Source organism: Malaclemys terrapin, chromosome 9 (assembly GCF_027887155.1).
Source record: "Malaclemys terrapin pileata isolate rMalTer1 chromosome 9, rMalTer1.hap1, whole genome shotgun sequence".
Lineage (NCBI taxonomy): Eukaryota > Metazoa > Chordata > Testudines > Emydidae > Malaclemys > Malaclemys terrapin.
In genome coordinates, this window is record NC_071513.1 from 39,696,948 (window position 1) to 39,709,669 (window position 12,722).

Sequence of the window (12,722 nt, forward strand, 5' to 3'; positions counted from 1 at the left end):
TAAAATCGGGACATCTGGTCACCCTACCCAGTGGTGTAAGTAGAAATCCTTTCTTGCCGGTACTGCACTCATGGGAGGGATATAAGCGGGGGGCATGTGACATCCTCACATGACCCTCCATGTGACTCCGCCTTGCCCCCAGCCCAGGGCCCCCACACTCTCCCCATCCCCTCTGACACTCCCCCTTGTATACACAAACATCAACATGCTTAACTATTCACTTCCCCCCCCAATATGTAGCATTCAGTCTGTTTATATGGAATATGGGAGTTAGGTGGGGAGCCATTTCAGCATATGTGTGACATATTAAAAGACAAATTTTAAGTAGAACTGTATCCTAAACTTTATGATATTGTACCCAATCATTGCATTTCAATGGGGGATTCAACTTCCTTTATAGGAACAGAACAGACTCCTGAACCTCTTACCCATCCACAAAAGTGGTCCATAGTCATGCAAATAGTCCCATTAAGGGTTTACAGGAGGGATCTCAAACTCCTGGCCTGCGGGCCATCTGTGACCCACAAGCCTCCCCAGTGTGGCCCACAGGGTTCCAGCAATTTTGGGGCTGGGTCTCTCCCTTGGCCCCACCTGCCGCCCCCAGGCACTCCCCCCTGGCAGTGTAGCAGAGCTGAGTGGCGTCTGCCTGCTCGCTCCAGTGGTTGCCGGCCCCGCCCTGCAGCCCAGGGAGAGGAGGGGCTGTGCCCGCGCCCCTGCGGCCAATGGGATGCTGTGGGGGTGGTGCCTGCTCTGCCTTGGAGCCCCAGGTAAGCACTGCACCCCTGACCCCCTCCCAAAGCCTGCACCCCCAATCCCCTACCCCAGAGCCTTAGGCAGGTGGGGGGGTGGAGTTTTTGGGGGGCGGGTTCTGAGTGCCATGAGTGACATTGGTCCACTGGGAGGATTTGAGGACTGGCACTGGCCCTAAGGTAAATTGAGTTTGAGACCCTTGGTTTACAGGATTAGGTTCCAAATTTGTAAATTGTCAGTTTCATCCAGAACAGTACCTGAGCTGCAGAGCAGAAGGAGCTTAGAATCTTAGAATATCAGGGTTGGAAGGGACCTCAGGAGGTCATCTAGTCCAACCCCCTGCTCCAAGCAGGACCAATTCCCAACTAAATCATTGTGACGATGCGGTTCTGGCGGAACCCAGCTGAGAGTGCCAACTCAGGACAAATTGCTCAAACAGGGCAGTTACAGCCCAAGGCTGGGGTTTTTCCACCTCTAAGGCAAACCAAACCAGCCAGACTAAGAGGATTTCAGTCTCACCCCACTGGCTAACCACAGGTCTCACAAGCAATTCCCTTAGACACTCCAATTTCCCAGTATCGCCACCAGTGCCACTCAGTATGGGGACAAATGGTTATGTAGACCAATACCCCAGTAAAAGAAAAAGGGTTCTCCTGATCCCAAAGGACCAAGCCCCAGACCCAGGTCAATATACAAATCAGATCTTACCCACAAATCACGCTGTTGCCAATCCTTTAGAAGCTAAAGGTTTATTCATAAAAGGAAAAAGATAGAGATGAGAGTTAGAATTGATCAAATGGAATCAATTACATACAGTAATGGCAAAGTTCTTGGTTCAGGCTTGCAGCCGCAATAAAATAAACTGCAGGTTCAAATCAAGTCTCTGGAATACATCCCCAGCTGGGATGGGTCCTCAGTCCTTTGTTCAGAGCTTCAGTTTGTAGCAAAGTCTCTCCAGAGGTAAGAAGCAAGATTGAAGATCAAATGGAGATGAGGCATCAGCCTTATATAGTCTTTTCCAGGTGTAAGAACACCTCTTTGTTCTTACTGTGGAAAATTACAGCAAGATGGAGTCTGGAGTCACATGGGCCAGTCCCTGCATACTTTGCTGAGTCTGAAGGCATATTTGCCTTCTCTCAATGAGTCCATTGTATAGCTGATGGTCCTTAATGGGCCATCAAGCCGGCTAGGCAGAGCTAATCCCAGCTTGTCTGGGATGTCACCCAGAAGCATTGCATAAATTTGCCATACAGACAGTATAGAGCCAATATTCATAACTTTAACTACAAAACTGATACACACATATAGACAGCATAATCATAACCAGTAAACTATAACCTTGTCTTAGACACCCCATTTGACCCCCTTTATACAAGATTTGGGTGCCACTACAGGACCTTGGTTGCAACAATGATCTATATGGTCCCAGTTTATGTCAATAACGTCACATTCATCCTAGCCAGGGCTTTGTCAAGCCGGGCCTTAAAAACCTCCAAGGAAGGAGACTCCACCATCTCCCTAGGTAACGCATTCCAGTGCTTCACCACCCTCCTTGTGAAATAGTGTTTCCTGATATCCAACCTAGACCTCCCCCACTGCAACTTGAGACCATTGCTCCTTGTTCTGTCATCTACCACCACTGAGAACAGCCGAGCTCCATCCTCTTTGGAACCCCCCTTCAGGTACTTGAAGGCTGCTATCAAATCCCCCCTCACTCTTCTCTTCTGGAGACTAAACAATCCCAGTTCCCTCAGCCTCTCCTCATAAGTCATGTGCTCCAGACCCCTAATCATTTTTGTTGCCCTCCGCTGGACTCTTTCCAATTTTTCCACATCCTTCTTGTAGTGTGGGGCCCAAAACTGGACAATTCATTCGAATAAAGGTGGGCAGATGTGCAATAAGTCTTAGCTCCATCGCTAAGATGAGGAACATCTTTTTCAGCAAAGTTCTTGGCAGATTCCTGAGGAAGCTGGTTTAAGGCCATTCATGTCCGGCATTATAATCTTCACTTATAGTTCTCTCACCCACAAAGCTGTAAAATGAGACATTTGTTTTCTTTGTTTTGGTGCTCCAGTTCCAGTTAACAAAATGCATGTTAGATTAGTTTGGCTGTAAAGAAGAATTCTGTGTACACTGGGGACAACACCTGATTCCTGTCAGGCTGCAGAACTGGGCTGACATCAGAATCCAAACATCCTCTGGTCAGTGCAAGCAGAGGCATTCCTCTAATTATTTGGACTTGATGTGATGCAGTATGAATGTCATGGATAATTCAGACCAATGGGGAGAAACAGAATCCGTCCCCCCCTACCATCTTGAGGACTCCTGACCAAGGTAACAGCACACTACATATGCCAACAAACAAACTTAAACAAAGCCTTTGTTTAAGTTTGTTTGTTAGCATATGTAGTGTGCTGTTAAAGCAATTTAAAAAATGAATGCCCTCCCTAGCCGTGTTCTGCTCCTTAAAGGAACAGAGCACAGCCCCCCACACTCCGGGGGGGGGGGAGGGGGAGGGTTAGCCCTAAGTCTTTCCGGTACCCTGTACCTGCTAAAAATCTCTTGCCGGTACTGGAGGGTACCGCCCTTCCTGCACTCACCATATCAACCTGGGTAGGAACAATCAGGAACTTTCCTGGTGGCTGCAGGGCTGTGACCTTGCATTAGGTATTGTAGCCACACATTTAACAAGGGTTCAGTATCCTGACTGTGTAAGAGCATGTTGGTGAAATTGGCCAACCGGTGTAAAATAAAAAATTACACAAGCCCAGGGCCATGGGGAATTCATGGCTGGAGGCTGCTTGGTAATGCTGCTGCCGTTTCCAGGTGAGGAGCAGCCTCCTCCTCCTCGGGGCATCCTTTCCATCAGAGACAGGAAACGAGACTGGCTAAGCCACTGTTGGTTCTGCTAAGGTAAGTCCTGTTCTGCTGCTCTTGCTGACCCTTTTCCATAATGATTCGCCAGGGAACTGTGGGCATCTGGCAGTCTGCCAGATGTCCAGGATAAGCTCCTGAGCCCTTGAATGGAGGCAGCTTTTCGGTAGCAGAAAGAGACTGTCCTTGGCTTTTGGGAAGTTGCTGGCACAATTTCCACAGTGGCCTCAGGTGAGTCATTTAACCCCTGTGCCTCAGTTTCTCTGTCTGTAATGAGGCTTCCCTGGGGAGGCTGGTGGGAAGGGTAAGTTTGAAGCAGGTTGTGTGACAGAGGTGCTCAGGGCAGTTGCTTGGCCGTGACTCACAGGAATGGAAACAAATAGGCCTCTGGAGTTCCCATGGAGCTTCACTAGGTGTCTGTGGGCTCTGTGTCTGATTCCCTTGTCTCTCTCCTTCACCGTGCTGGCATAAAGGGGAGGTGCATCAGATTCATCCTTCATGGTCCCAAGGGCATCTTTGCTGTTCATATGCGAGACTCCTGCTGCCACAGGGTGCTAAAAACCAGGGCAATCTATGAGCAAGGTGGCAAAAATGGGGGCTTAACTGCTAGTGTGTTTCTATTGCAGCACCTTCACTCATTAAATGAGTTGGGTGGAGGGGCAGGTCTCAGCTGCTCAAGCTCTTCTCCCGGTGCCAGGCAAAGAGCCTTTGGCATGAGACCAGAATTTAGATGTTAAGCATGGTTAGCTGGTGCTCGCTCTGTTCACACCCCTCAGCCCAGCTCTGCTTTGTGGGATAGTGGGATTGGCACTGAGCTAATCTTTGATGGAACTGCCAACCTGGGCCAGCTTGAGGCAGGCGTGATGGGCAAAGGCATAAATTTAGCACTGTCGCCAACTTGAGACATGCAGAAACCATTAATTAGGCCCCCAAGATCGTAAGATTTGAGAATCATTGTAGTACACTTTGGATTCTTTTCATTTGCCTTTTGGGTTTTCAGCTTTTAGGATTCACATTTTCAAGGTTTGCTCTGCAACCATAAGGGCTAGAAACTTTTTGGTTTTCAATGTAAGCTGAGACTTTTCATGTAATCACATAACACCAGAGCCTAGGACTTTTAGAGAAACACTAAATATTATGAGACTCCTGTAGGAGGTGGCAACCAACTGATCTAGCCAGGTAATTAGCCGCTACACCTTACAGCTGTTTTAACGTAGTTGGGGATTGGATAAAATACCCCTTTTGTATAAACCTCTGGACTGTAGATGCTCTGAGTTGCAAATGGAGCATTCCCTCCCGTCCCCACTGTCTCTCATTACAATGGCCTCTGAAAAGCTTTAATACCCCCTTAAAAGATGGCCTCATGAAATGTCTCCCACATAATTCTGTCCTGATGATCTCTGTACCAACCTGTTCGCTTCCCTGGTAATCGCGTGTGTCAGATTTCACTTCCTGCTCCCTTCTGGGTAAGTGTGTGTCCAAAGTGGTGATGGAGGCATATGATACCAAATTATTGGCCTTTTCCTGTGGTTTTCAGGCCAAGTGACAGCTGTAGCATGGCAGGGACACAATGGAAATAAAAATATTAGTGCTATGGCAGATTGTGGTATCCCATGCTGTATTGATTAAAGCCAGGAGGAGGTGCTGTGCAGAGGTGGGACTTGGGTTCTAGTCCTGACGTCTCAGTTTATTCTGTAGTCCTCTGGCTCAGTGTGACAAGGTGAAGGAGGTCATATTTCATTGGACCAACTTCTGTTAGGGAGAGAGAGCGAGACAAGCTTTTGAGCTTACGCAGAGCTCTTCTTTGGGTCTTGGAACTAGTGGGTGAGTCACTTAACATCCTTGTGAGGCACAGAGCGGCTGGGCGGGTTAATTCATAAAGGTTTGTTAAGTGCTTGGAGATCTGTGTACCAGAATTGCTAGGGAGGTGTGATGGATGGCTATTCTGTCCAGCCACACTATTCCTTGAATGCTTTGTGAAATGCCTGCCTCCCCACCTCCCATAATAGGAGGGCAGGAGAAAGGAAGAAATGGATACCCCTGTATTCTTTCCAGGCAAGTGGGGACTCAGCCAGACGCAGATGGAGGACGAGTGGGAATTTGCTGGGAAGTAGAGCAGTCCCAGCCCAGTGGTATCAGAAGGGGGGTTAGGGGGGAAAGCTTTTATCTCTCCTCCCCTTTCATTCCCCAGACACAAAGCCATCTGTGATTAACGCCTGTGAAGTACACCTAGCGCTTTGGGACCGTGCAGGGGATGCACACACTGTAGCAGGGGGAGAGAGAGAGAGACCAGCTCAGAGCAGCTCGGAGACCCTTTCACTACTGTTGGGGGCACCTGCTCCAACCCCTTTCATCTCAAAGTTTACTTCATTTCTTGGCTATAAGCTATAGCCTTGCCCCATGGGCTACTAGCCGAGCTCCTGAGCCCAGGCAAAAGGCAGCACCTTGGAACAGGGACAGAGCTGTTTCTTTTCAAATGAGTATCTGGAATTAAAATCCTAAATTAGTTCAGTCCTAGAAGCTGCTGAAAATTATTGGGGTGATGAATCCCCGGTCAGCTCCTTGTTGCCCCTGGAGATAACAGAAGTTTGTGTGTGGTTTTCTGAATCCACCTTCTGCACTGAGACAGGAACTTGGACGTGAGCGACTGGGTCAGACGGCACTGCACCGGAGAGGCTGAGCCAATTGGAGCAAATCGCTTGTGCTAGCAAAGGCTGCTCTGAGGCTGAGTTTTGTCACTAGACGCTGCGCGGGACGTCTGATTAGTGAGTAAAAGGGCTTGTTCTGCCCCCTGAGTGTCCCATAGGTGATTATGTTCCCCCAACTCACAGTGTGCATGTGTCTAGTGGCTGTAGGACCGACCTGTGCGTGTTCCTGGGGTTGGGAAGGAATTTTCCCCTGGGTCAGATCGGCAGAGACCCTGGGGCGGGCGGTGTTCGTCTTTCTTTGTAGCATTGGGCAGGGGTCACTTGCTGGTTTAAACTAGTGTAAATGGTGGATTATCTGTAATTTGAAGTCTTTAAATCCCAGTTTGAGGACTTCAGTAACTCAGCCAGAGGTTAGGCGTCCATTACAGGAGTGGGTGGGTGGGGTTCTGTGGCCTGCGATGTGCAGGAGGTCAGACTAGATGATCATGATGGTCCCATCTGACCTTAAAGTCTACGAATCTACTCGTCATGCATAGCTGGATGTGTACATATGCCAGATGCATTGCACTCTCTATGCCTATGACTGGGTGTGTGTGGATATCATTGCCCCTCTGTTGTATGTTTGTTTTCTTTGTAGACAAAGAACTTCAGTTTATAATGCATTGCATGCATGTATGTATGCATGTGCTCAACTCCTCTGCATGCTGCATAAGCGTTTCCTGTATATAAACGATGTGCGTATTTCGTTATTGTGCATATGTAAATGAGAAATTTGTGTGTATATAATTATGTCCATGCAGCCTGTCTTTAATGTAGGAATATGTGGTGTTAAGGGAATACATCCCTGTTAGTACATGTGTACTGGTGGCTATTGTCCATGGGTCTTTGTGTATTTCAGTGTGCATGCCTATGTCTCCATGGAGGGTCTTTTTAATCTGCCGCATCGTTTGTGGTGTGTCCACTCTGTACTTCTCTATTATTAGCACTTGTGCATGCTGTATACATTACCTGCAGTGGAGTGGGGTACCCAGGAGTTTGCCCACTGTGGGTACATGGGTACGGGGGGAGGGATAGCTCAGTGGTTTGAGCATTGGCCTGCTAAACCCAGGGTTGTGAGTTCAATCCTTGAGGGGGCCACTTAAGGATCTGGGGTAAAATCAGTACTTGGTCCTGCTAGTGAAGGCAGCGGGCTGGACTCGATGACCCCCTAAGACTCCTAAGTAGGGTCTGATCTGCCATCCTGAGCTGCAGTGGACTGGTCACAAGGGCAGTGACAGGTGACTCATCCAGCTGCCAAGAGCCCTGAAGGTTTTCAGGGCTGGAACTGCCCATTCCTCCTACCAATGCGGTCAAGGGCCCCTCTCTGCTGAGCCGTGTTCTGGATTTAATAGGGAATGAGAAACCTCTGTGAAGAGTGTCCCAGTTATGGGGCTGGCAGCACCTTGTCCCCTTTGTGGATTCTGAGTTCACGGTCTCAGGACTTGGGCCTTCTTTTCCTGGGCCAGAATCCCATGAATCTCCCACTCTCAGACCGGGCCCTGGGCTACAGCACTCTGTGTATTGACTGTGCTTACCCACCAGATCCGACTGGGCTCAACACTTGCAGTTCTGCCCTGCAGGGGTCTCTGATCTCTGGTGACTAGACTGACCAGAGGGTCTGCTTAAACCAAAGTATTGTTTAATCTGAACAGTAGGAATAAAACATTTAGAGAAATGGATTTTAAAACAACATAGTCAACCTACATGCCTCTCTATCTTACCTAGAGCCCTACCATCCTGTGTTGTATCTGAAGAAGTGAGGTTCTTACCCACGAAAGCTTATGCTCCCAATACTTCTGTTAGTCTCAAAGGTGCCACAGGACCCTTTGCTTTTTACAGATTCAGACTAACACGGCTACCCCTCTAATACTTCATCCTGTGAGAGAGTCACTGTTATTCTGCTGGAGTTCCTTTGACTTTTCAGTTTCCAGGCATTTGGGCCCTGCTGGGTCCAAAAACAGTTTTTGGTGGGCTCGTTGGCAGGTTGAGTCAGTTTCTTCATGGCCAACAACTCTGCCATTCTCCTGTAACAACCCACAAGTGTGTGCTGAGAGGTGTTTTGTCTTGAGCCTTTGTTCTGTCTTCCTGCTTGTTTCCCAACAATGCTGGTGGTTTAAACTCGATGTAGTCATCCAGTAAACATCCCAATAACCAGGTTAGGATACAGTGTTCATTAATTATTACCGAGCCACCTCACTTCTGTCACAAAAAGTTTGACTGGGTTCTTTATAAAATGTCTTGTCCTGTGGGAGTTTCACTCCCTGCAGCTATCCCCTGCATGACTGGTCTTGGGGAGCAGTGGCTGACGCAGCAATTCTCTCATCTCATCAGTGGGTGAGCTCCCTCCCTGCTCTGACTCGAGCCCCCAGTGACTAGGATTTCTACAGCCACGTTCCTAAAGCTGGGGTGAGTCTCAGCGTCTGCAAATCCGGGACTGAGAGCACGGGCTTTGACTAGGCCCAGAACAGTAAGGCACTGTAAGCTCTGCCATCAGATCTGATTCCTAACCTGCGGCACAGCCCCCACCCTTTGTCCAGTGCAGGGCCCCCCCCCGCCCCCACTCTGATGAAGCCCCGCAGTCCAGTCCTGCACCCCTTCACACCTCTTATTGCAGCTCGGTTCCCTGACCTGCACCATCCCCCATTACTCTGGTGACGGGAGGCTTAGCAACTAACCGTAGTCATATCAGACTCTGACAGTCCTGTGATGTCGGCTTCATAACACTGGTGCTCTTTGTGGCCAGCTGGGTGTAATTTCCTTGGCTGGAGTGTAGGTGGCTTCAGAAGTAAGGAAGGCCAGGGAAACACTAGACCTGTTCCTCCCTCCTTTCTTCCCTACACCTAGTTGTTCAGGCAGTGGTTATACACCTAGCAGGAATTCTTCTTTCCTGAACTGTGCATGAGTCCTTCCTCATTGCTCCCGTTCCTGCCTCTAGCAGACTGTCCTATATATCAGCTTTATTCTGTGCCAAGAAATTCCCATGAAATCCCTTTAAACTCCTACCTACCTGTTCTGACTTAGCATTACAGCTCCTCTCTGCTCTGTCCCCTCCAGACTGTGTGAAGTCTTACAAAGCCATCCACTCTCTTCCTTCCCTCCCACCCACCCAACCTAATCTCCTTTACTCCAGATCTTGCAGGTGTGGTTTCACTAACCTCTCTGAACCAGACCCTGGCATCTCCGTGGGTCTCTGTTCTACCGACACCCCTTGTAGAAAGTCTCCGCTATGGTGCATGCAGTATTCCAGATGTGCCCTGAATTAACCCTTGTTGGTCATCGTTGATGGTGAGCCCTGAGGGGAAATAATTGCCTTAGAATGCTAGATAATACTTAGTTCTGCCTAGAGTGCAGGAATGTGGCCTGGATGACTTCTCAAAGTCCCGTCCAGTCCTATGATTCTATGATTAACGACTTAATGTCATGACAGGCAATGGGTTGATCTCTCTGTTGGATGAGATGTTTGTTGCTCTCCAATGTCTTCTGGAGGAGATGCGTCAGGTGTGTGTGTGTGTGCGCGCACACACACACATCTAGAGGCTCTCTGTGCTCTGGAACTGCTCCTTTATCTCATCCGTGGCCTGTGTTTGGAGATGAAGGTGGTGTGACATGTGTTTGCAGTTGCCTGATGGCCCCAGTGTCTGGCTGTACACAGCGCTGGGGTGTTAGAGGTGCCACTGCTGCAAGTAGGTAAGACAGCTGGGCAAGGAGAGGAATCAGCCGTAGCCAAATGCTGTATTGCCTGTGCACTCATGCACTGCTGGCGAGGTCCCCGTGGATTACTGCTGGTCTGCTTTGATTTTACTCTCTCCTTGGTATTTCCTCAACCAGTTCATTGTTGCTCCTTCTGCATCCTCCCATTCTTCTCTCCAGGGGACTTCCACTGTAGGTCCCATGCCTGGCACCCTCTCCCTGAGTCAGTCTGCTGAGCCTCAGCCCTCGCTGAAATGCAGCTCTTTGTGATGCTAACAGGGATGTCTTTGCTCCCAGTATCTTCAGTCACACCACCTGTGGTTCCATTTAGGCACAAATTGAAGCCTGCTGGGCAAGTGGCACAATTTGGGCAGTGGCAGCACTTGTCCCTGAGGAGCAAGGAAGCAGCCAAATTCAGCTTGCCATCTCCCCTGTTCGACCAGCCCTAGTGACCCCTGCACTCCAGGCTGCGACGGATCTGTACAGCATGCATTGCAACTAAGGCTGTCAAGCGATTAATCGTGCTGTTAAACAATAAAATACCATTTATTTTAAATCTTTTTGGATATTTACTACATTTTCAAATATATTCATTTCAGTTACAACACAGAATACGAAGTGCACAGTGCTCACTTTATATTATTATTTTGATTAGAAATATTTGCACTGTAAACAATTTTTTTCAATTTACCTCATACAAGTACTATAGTGCAATCTCTTTGTCATGAAAGTTGAACTTACAAATGTAGAATTATGTTAAAAAAACCTCTGTTTTATTTTTGAATGCAATGTAAAACTTTAGAGCCTACAAGTCCACTCAGTCCTACTTCTTGGTCAGCCAATCACTCAGACAAACTCAGACATTTGCAGGAGATAATGCTGCCTGCTTCTTGTTTACAATGTTACCTGAAAGTGAGAACAGGCATTTGCATGGCACTGTTGTAGCTAGTGTCGCAAGATATTTACGTGCCAGATGTGCTAAAGATTCATATGTCCCTTCACGTTTCAACCACCATTCCAGAGGACATGCTTCCATGCTGATGATGGATTCTGCTTGATAACGATCCAAAGCAGTGCAGAGTGATGCATGGTCATTTTCATCATCTGAGTCAGATGCCACCAGCAGAAGGTTGATTTTCTTTTTTGGTGGTGTGGGTTCTGTAGTTTCCGCATCAGAGTATTGCTCTTTTAAGACTTCTGAAACCATGCTCCACACCTCGTCCCTCTCAGATTTTGGATGGCACTTCAGATTCTTAAACTTTGGGTTGAGTGCTGTAGCTATTTTTAGAAATCTCACATCGGTACCTTCTTTGCGTTTTGTCAAATCTGCTGTGAAAGTGTTCTTAAAACATATAACATGAAATATATGCAGAATGCGGGTAAAACAGAGCAGGAGACCTACAATTCTCCACCCAAGGAGTACAGTCACAAATTTAATTGACGCATTATTTTTTTAATGAGCATCATCGGCATGGAAGCATGTCTGCTGGAATGGTGGCTGAAGCATGAAGGGGCATACGAATGTTTAGCATATCTGGCATATAAATATCTTGCAACGCCAGCTACAAAAGTGCCATGCAAATGCGTGTTCTCACTTTTAGGTGACGTAATTAAAAAGCAGGCAGTAGTATCTCCCATCAATGTAAACAAACTTGTTGGTCTTAGTGATTGGCAGAATAAGAGGTAGGACTGAGTGGACTTGTAGGCTCTAAAGTTTTACACTGTTTTGTTTTTGAGTGCAGTTATGTAACCAAAAAAAATCTGCATTTGTAAGTTATACTTTCATGATAAAGAGATTGCACTTCAGTACTTATATGAGGTGAATTGAAAAATACTATTTCTTTTATCATTTTTACAGTGCATATATTTATAATCAAAATAACAATATAAAGTGAGTGCTGTTTGTAATTGAAATTAATATTGAAAATGTAGAAAAACATCCAAAATATTTAATAAACTTCAATTGGTGTTCTATTGTTAGAAGTGCGATTAATCACGCTTACATTTTTTAATCACGATTAATTTTTTTGAGTTAATTGCGTGAGTTAACTGAGATTAACTGAGCTGCAGAATGGTCTGTGGATTCTGTAGCTCATGGCAGGTGACTGAGTCCGGGACCCTGTTTTGAGAACTGCAGGGATGAATTCACAAACCTCCAGAAATAAACCCCTCCCCATTTTGTGCTCACAGGGAGCAGGGCCGGCTTTAGCAAGAGTGGGGCCCGATTCCTGGGGGCGGGGTTTGCTGCAAGCCCCGCCCCCAGGAATTGAGCCGCACTCCGGCCGTGTTCGCCGGGCTTGGGTCCGACCCAGAGCCCCTTGGCAGCCGGAGCCGAGCCGCGCCGTGGGGGCCGGGCCAGGCCGGGGGGCCGGACCCGAAGCCGCGCCGCGGGGGCCGGGCCGGGGGGCTGGAGCCGAAGCCGTGCCGCGGGGGCCAGGCCAGGCCGGGGGGCCGGACCCGAAGCCGCGCTGTGGGGGCTGGGCCGGGGGGCCGGAGCCGGACCCGCGCCGCGGGGGCCGGGCCAGGGAGCCGGACCCGAAGTCGCACCACGGGGGCCGGGCCGGAGCCGAAGCCGCGCCGCGGGGGCCGGGCCAGGCCGCGGGGCTGGAGCCGGAGCTGAAGCCGCACTGCGGGTTGGGCCGGAGCCGCGTCGCGGGCAGGTGCACTCGGCCGGAACCGGGGCTGGACTAGGCCGTGCCTCCCCGGAGCCCTTCTCGTGCC